The sequence below is a fragment of the Pelodiscus sinensis genome, chromosome 1 (assembly GCF_052426305.1).
Source record: "Pelodiscus sinensis isolate ZL-2025 chromosome 1, ASM5242630v1, whole genome shotgun sequence".
In the NCBI taxonomy this organism is placed as follows: Eukaryota; Metazoa; Chordata; order Testudines; family Trionychidae; genus Pelodiscus; species Pelodiscus sinensis.
This window is the reverse complement of record NC_143052.1, coordinates 188,432,038-188,438,037: the sequence shown is the minus strand read 5'-3', so window position 1 is coordinate 188,438,037 and position 6,000 is coordinate 188,432,038. Positions and strand designations below refer to the sequence as shown.

The 6,000-nt window shown below is 48.3% G+C and overlaps 1 protein-coding gene across 2 annotated transcripts in view; it reads left to right on the top strand.

Annotated features, from left to right (window-relative positions):
- The first annotated feature begins 599 nt into the window (after positions 1 to 599).
- TMEM50B (transmembrane protein 50B) overlaps positions 600 to 6,000 on the top strand; it is a 22,474-nt gene continuing 17,073 nt past the window's right edge. Inside the window, exons 1-2 of one of the 2 annotated variants that reach the window (XM_006126034.5) lie at positions 600 to 841; positions 2,338 to 2,398. The gene's annotated coding sequence lies outside the window, so the exon portion shown is untranslated. The remainder of the gene's footprint in view (positions 842 to 2,337; positions 2,399 to 6,000) is intronic. The other variant, XM_006126033.5, reaches the window with a different exon arrangement.

Sequence of the window (6,000 nt, the reverse complement as noted above, 5' to 3'; positions counted from 1 at the left end):
GCATTTAGACTGTAATCAAGTCACCACCTAACATTCTCTTGCTAAACTAAATAGATTGTTCCTTGAGTCTGTCACTGTAAAGCACATTTTCTAATCCGTTAATCAGTCTCTGACTCTTCTCTGCACCCTAATTTATCAACATCCCTCTTCACCTGTGGACACCAGACCTGGTCACACGATTCCAACAGTGGCCACACCAGTGCCAAATCCAGAGGTAAAATAACCTCTTGGCTTCAACCTGGGACTCCCGTTCCAGGGTTACAGTGGTAACGCCCTGCAACTCTATGGCTCCCGCTGCACAGTCTGTAGCTAGAACCCTCCGCATTCCACGGATCCTCTTTGCAGCTGCAGACAGAGGTTTTGTATCCGCGCAGGGCTCTTCGCATTAGCCCCTTTGCCTACCTCGGGGAACTCAGGTCCAGCTGCTTCTCCACCACCAGTGCCAGGCCTCTGCCCGGGCCACTGTCCCCAGGCCGGACCCAGGGCTGGGGCTGCCTGTTTGAAGCGCACCACTAGCCCTTGAGCGGCACGGAGAGCCCCGCCCCCAGCACGGGGGGGTGAGGACAGTGACGCGGGGTTCTTGGGATGACGCTGCAGCCCGGGGGTGGGGCAGGGGCTCCTCTTGGGGATCCCGGCCTAGGCCGGCGGAGCTCGCGCCGCACGCCAGGGTCGCGCCACGGTGCCTCTCCCCAGGGCTTGCGTCCTTCCTTCCCGCCCAGTTCGTTGTGACGTCTCTCTGCGGCAGCTGGTTGGCAGACAGGCCTGTCAGTCTCTTCCCCTCTCTCCCCGCCCCTCGGCCAGCCGGGCAGTAGCATCAGGAAGAGTCTCACGCAGGACAGGGGTAGGTGCGGTGCTTGCGCCCCCTCCTTCCCCCGCCCCTCAGGACCGACCCGGCGCGCGCAGGGGGCGGGCGACGCGAATCCCTCGCGAAGGGAAGCTTGCGGCTGCTGCCTCCCGCCGGGGTGGGGGCTGTTCCTGAGAGAGCGCCCCCTCCCCCCGCCCGTTCTAAACCGCCCCCGTCTGCTCCACGTGCGGCAGAAGGCTCAGCGGGAGCCCCCCCCCCCCAACGGCCGCTGGCCAACGGCCTCTCCGCGCGCGGGCCGAGGGTGGAAAGCCCTAGTCGCTTTCTGCCGTGGGGGTTGCCTCTCTCCCCCCCCCCCCCGCTCCCAGTGCTGGGAAATGGAAGCTACAGACCCTACGGGGGAGCCCCGCACGCCCCTTCCCCTGGAGGCCCTGCCCGCTCCCCCGTCCTGCCGCTCATGCTGGGTGCATCAAGCCATTCCCATTGCATCCTGGGGGCTCCTGGGCTGGGGAAGCCACAGTTCAGTTTCCTGCTCATCACAGACCTGCTGTGTGGGGAAGTCACTTCCTCTCGCTTCACCTCCATGTGCCCATCTGTAAGATGGGGGTTTTATACCCAACAAGGCTGTGTCTAGACTGGCCAGTTTTTCTGGAAAATCAGCTGCTTTTCCGGAAAAACTAGCCAGCAGACTGCACTGGCCGCTTGAATTTACGCAAAAGCACTGACTTCCTACTGTCTGAAATCAGTGCTTCTTGCGGAAATACTCCCATTCAGGCAAAAGTCCTTTTGCCCAAAAGGGCCAGTGAAGACAGCTCAGATTTGTTTTCTGCAAAAAAGCCCCGATCGTGAAACTGGCGATCGGGGCTTTTTTGCGGAAAAGCGCGTCTAGATTGGCATGAACGCTTTTCTGCAAAAAGTGCTTTTTTTCCCCGGAAAATCATGCCAGTCTAGACGTAGCCCAAGAGTTTTGGGACCTTCATTATTTCTTCTTCAGCAGAATAGGGATGTGCAACCACTTACATGTTTAACTGATGAGCCTGGGGTCCACGGTGTCACGCAGCCTCCCCCCCCACATACAGAGGCAGCAGCGTGGGTGGGGGAGCAGGGAACTGGTGCAAGTGGGAAGCCAGTTTTTAAGCCTGCCCCTCTAGTAGCAGAGGCAGCAGTGCAGGGTGGACAGGTAGGAGCCAGTGTGCACTGAGCTGCCTGCTCCCTCCACAATGCATATAAATTGAAATTTTCAGCAGTTACACTATGACATAGTGAAACACATTTTAACATTCCTAGATCAGAGTGAACATTGCTTTGTGATTCTGCAAGATTAATGGCCTTATGTTGCCATTTTATGGGCTTGTATCTCTATTTTTACTGCCTAAGTGTAGGCTCTTGGGCACAAAGATAGGCAATTACTTGGCAGGGTTGTTCTTGTGTCAGTGTGTTCTTCAGTTGTGTCTCTCCCATCCCCTCAGACTCCAATAGTCATTGGAATGCTCATGATACAAGTCATGTTTTTCTGTGTCTCAAAATTGCTGCAGCAGTAAACTGTCCAAGGGTCTTTCAAGAGGATTCGCTGCTTAATAGTTTCGTCACTAAAATGTAATTTGCCTTTTTTTATCTTTTACAAAACCTTATGTTTCCATTTTTTATCTTTAATTACAGTTCTTAGTTTTGGTTTGAATGTAAACTTTCCCCTGTTTCATTTGCAATCAATATCTTGTGACCTTGTGTCACAGTAGATGATAATTTGAAAGTGAAACTGCATGTAAAATAAGTTATCATAATGAAATAGTTAAGGGATTCTCAAACGCTTTAATAAAATATGTATTTTTAAATGTCTTTAGTGTGATATTGTATGTTTTGAAAGAAGTTTGTTTTAATTTCTTCCCCTCTTCTACCTTTTCTTTCTCATCTGAAAACAAGAACAATTAGCACTATGCAGACACGCCAAAAAGTGTGTCATGATCCAGAGATCATCAAGCATGCTGGATTTTCATTACATAGATTTTAAGAAATGCAAAAAAAAATGCAAAAAAAAAGTATAATAAGTACAAAATAACCCTTTTTCCCATTCTTTGTTTGAATGGGAGATGTGGCCTTTTGGACTGGATTTCAGCTGGAGCTCCTGAGTTCTAGTTCCACTTTAGGGCTTGTCTATATTTCAGAGTTAATGCCAGTTAAGGTAGGTCAGTTAATGTGAATTTAAAGTGCAATAAGCTGTTCCCAGCCAACTCTGTGGCTACGTCTACACTGGCCCCTTTTCCGGAAGGGGCATGTTAATTTCAGAAGCCGTAATAGGGAAATCCTACTTCAAAGGAATAAGATCCTCCGGAAAAGGGCTTTTTTTCCGGAGGATCGGGGCCAGTGTAGACGCTCTTTTCCGGCTTTTCTAAAAGCCGGAAAAAAAGCGGCGGACATTTTTATTTAAATGCCGCGGGGGATATTTAAATCCCCCGCGGATTTCCCTATTACGGCTTCTGAAATTAACATGCCCCTTCCGGAAAAGGGGCCAGTGTAGACGTGGCATGTATGTATATACTCTTATTTTGGAACAAGTATGCCTTGTTCCTATTTAGTATTACCCCCAGGCTGTGTCTACATTGGTGCGATCTTGCGCAAAAGCGGCTACGCCAAAACTTGCTGCTTGTCTACACTGGCCGCGAGTTCTTGCGCAAGAACACTGAAGTTATAATGTATGAAATCAGTGCTTCTTGTGCAAGAACTCTGATGCTCCTGCTCAGGAATAAGCCCTCTTGCGCAACTGTTTTTGCGCAAGAGGCCAGTGTAGACAAGCAACATGAATTTCTTGCGCAAGAAAGCCCTATGGTTAAAATGGCCATCAGAGCTTTCTTGCGCAAGAGAGTGTCTACACTGGCATGGATGCTCTTGCGCAAAAGCACAGCTCTTGCGCAAAAGCACATGCCAGTGTAGACGCTGTCTTCTGGAAGAGTTTTTGCACAAGAACTCTTCCGCAAGGTCATGCCAATGTAGAAGTAGCCCCTGTGACACTCTTGTTCCAGAATAAGTGACCACACATGGAGTTGGTCGGGAACAACTTTGTGTAAATACTCTCTTAAACTTGCTACTGCCATCTCAGCCTCACTGCCTTAGTTTTTTCATCTGTCAAATGCCTGTAATAATGCTTGCTTCTCTCTTGAGATGTTGAGGATGGATTGATAGGTTTGAAAAGAGCTAATTATTAATAATCTAGGATATTATAAGGTACACATGTATATAATAATATACAGGTTGGACCACCGTGGTCCAACACCCTTGGGACCTGACAGGTCCTGGACCAGGAGAGATCATTTCTGCCCCTCCTCCCAAGACTGGCACCCCCAGCCATGGCCTGGCTGCCAGCCTCCTAGTTGGCTGCCCCCTGCCGCTGGTCCTTCTGTGCCCAGGGTTACCGGCCTCAGTGTGGTAGCTCCACCTCGGTGGCAGCAGGGCTGCTGGGTTCCTGGTTATGCCGTCAGGCAGCAGCTCCGCTTCTAAGTGCCTCCTGGTGCTGACAAGCTGTTTTGCTTCAGGGCAGCAGCTGTGCTATAGGGCTCCAGCTGTGCTGCTGGGCAGTGTTATCACTGGGCAGCAGCTTTGCTGCCTCCCGTTTTACTGCCACAGGCCTGCTGCAGGGCTCCCAGCCACCAGCCCTCCATAGGGACTTTCTGGTCCGTTGTCAGACCACAGAGTCTCAGTTTAGAGCGGTTCAACCTGCACATCAATGGTGAGGCATAAACAACTAAGGAAATATTGTTTAAAATTTTTTAACTTTAAGTGAAGCTGCATAGTTGAAATCGTATAAGTATCATTGAGGCTTTTTGTTTGCAGAGTTTTAGATTCCTTTCATGCTCAAATTATGTTAAAAAATGGGTTGCAGACTCCCTATATAAATATCTTGCTTTACTTATTTTGTGTTCATTTGCACATTGTTCTTCGTTGCTTATCTACTATATATTTGAGAGAGTTTGTCAGTGAGCAAGCGAGTCTGTCTGTCCGTCTGTCTGTCCATTTGTTCAAGGACTCCTAAACGGTAAGAGCTAAGTCCACCAAATTTGGTATACAGCTTCCTCTTAGTATAACTTAAAGCAAGGTAAGGGGTTGGTTGTGCTTATGGGGACTCGTACAACAATAAGACAGAATCGCCGGGCAGGTGAAAGGGGTTGGGTGGGGGCACCTTCACCGCCCTCTACCCTCCCCTCCCTCCATCCAGAACTGCTTCAGCCTCATGCCTCCCACCCATCCAGGTACTTTTTAGAGAGGTGGTTGTGGGCTGAAGATCCCCCATGCTCCCATTCATATGGGAACATTGCTGATTTCCCATTTGTCAGGGAGTAAGGGGAAAGTGCACAGCTTGTTCCATTTCCCAATCTGGTTGGTGAGCTCAGAGGGCAGACGTATCTGGACTTGCCCTAGCTGGGAGACATCCACCCTAGCTGTACTTGCTGGAGTGCAGCAGCCTTGGAGAGGTGCTTCTCACCCTGTCTCAAGGTGCTGTGCTGAGAGAGGGGTTGAGTGGTTCTCACTCCCTTGGGAAGCCTGCATACTGAGCCCCTCATCCGTAGCCCCACCTCAGAGCGATGATTTAAATGAAGAACACCAAAAAATAATTTAATTAAAGCCATGAGCATTTCCAGATAAATTTTCTAGTTTATTTATAACTTGGCTACCCCTCTGAAGCATATTTATTTGTGATTCTGGAGAAGCAGGAAAATTGTGTTGGCCATTATGAACTCTTACTGTAGAAAAAATGCTACCTGCTAGCATTTTTATCAGGTCTACTTGTGTTTATTACTGCAATATCTGTCTGACCTGGAAGGTTAAGTTCAGACAAAACACATGTTTCTGAGCATGTTCTGGAAATCAGGAATGTACTCTAATAAATAAATTAATATGCATTGGCAGCAGTTTGCTTTGCATGTTAGCTAGTAGTCTCCTAAGATAAATCTATTAGATATGCAAGGAAGTAACAACTTCTCTGATTTCATTATTTTGCCCACGAGTAAGAAAATAGAATCTGATGTATGTGTATAGTTACTGAAATTCTAAAAGAAGTTTTGTGTGAGCTTTCAGATTCTAAAGTAAATGTCACCTGTTTAGATCTTTACTATGTATTTTGTTTTGACAGTTATTGAAAATGTAATTCTGGTCAGAAGGATTACTTTATTATCTATACATCATTGTGAAGCCACATAGAGTATTTT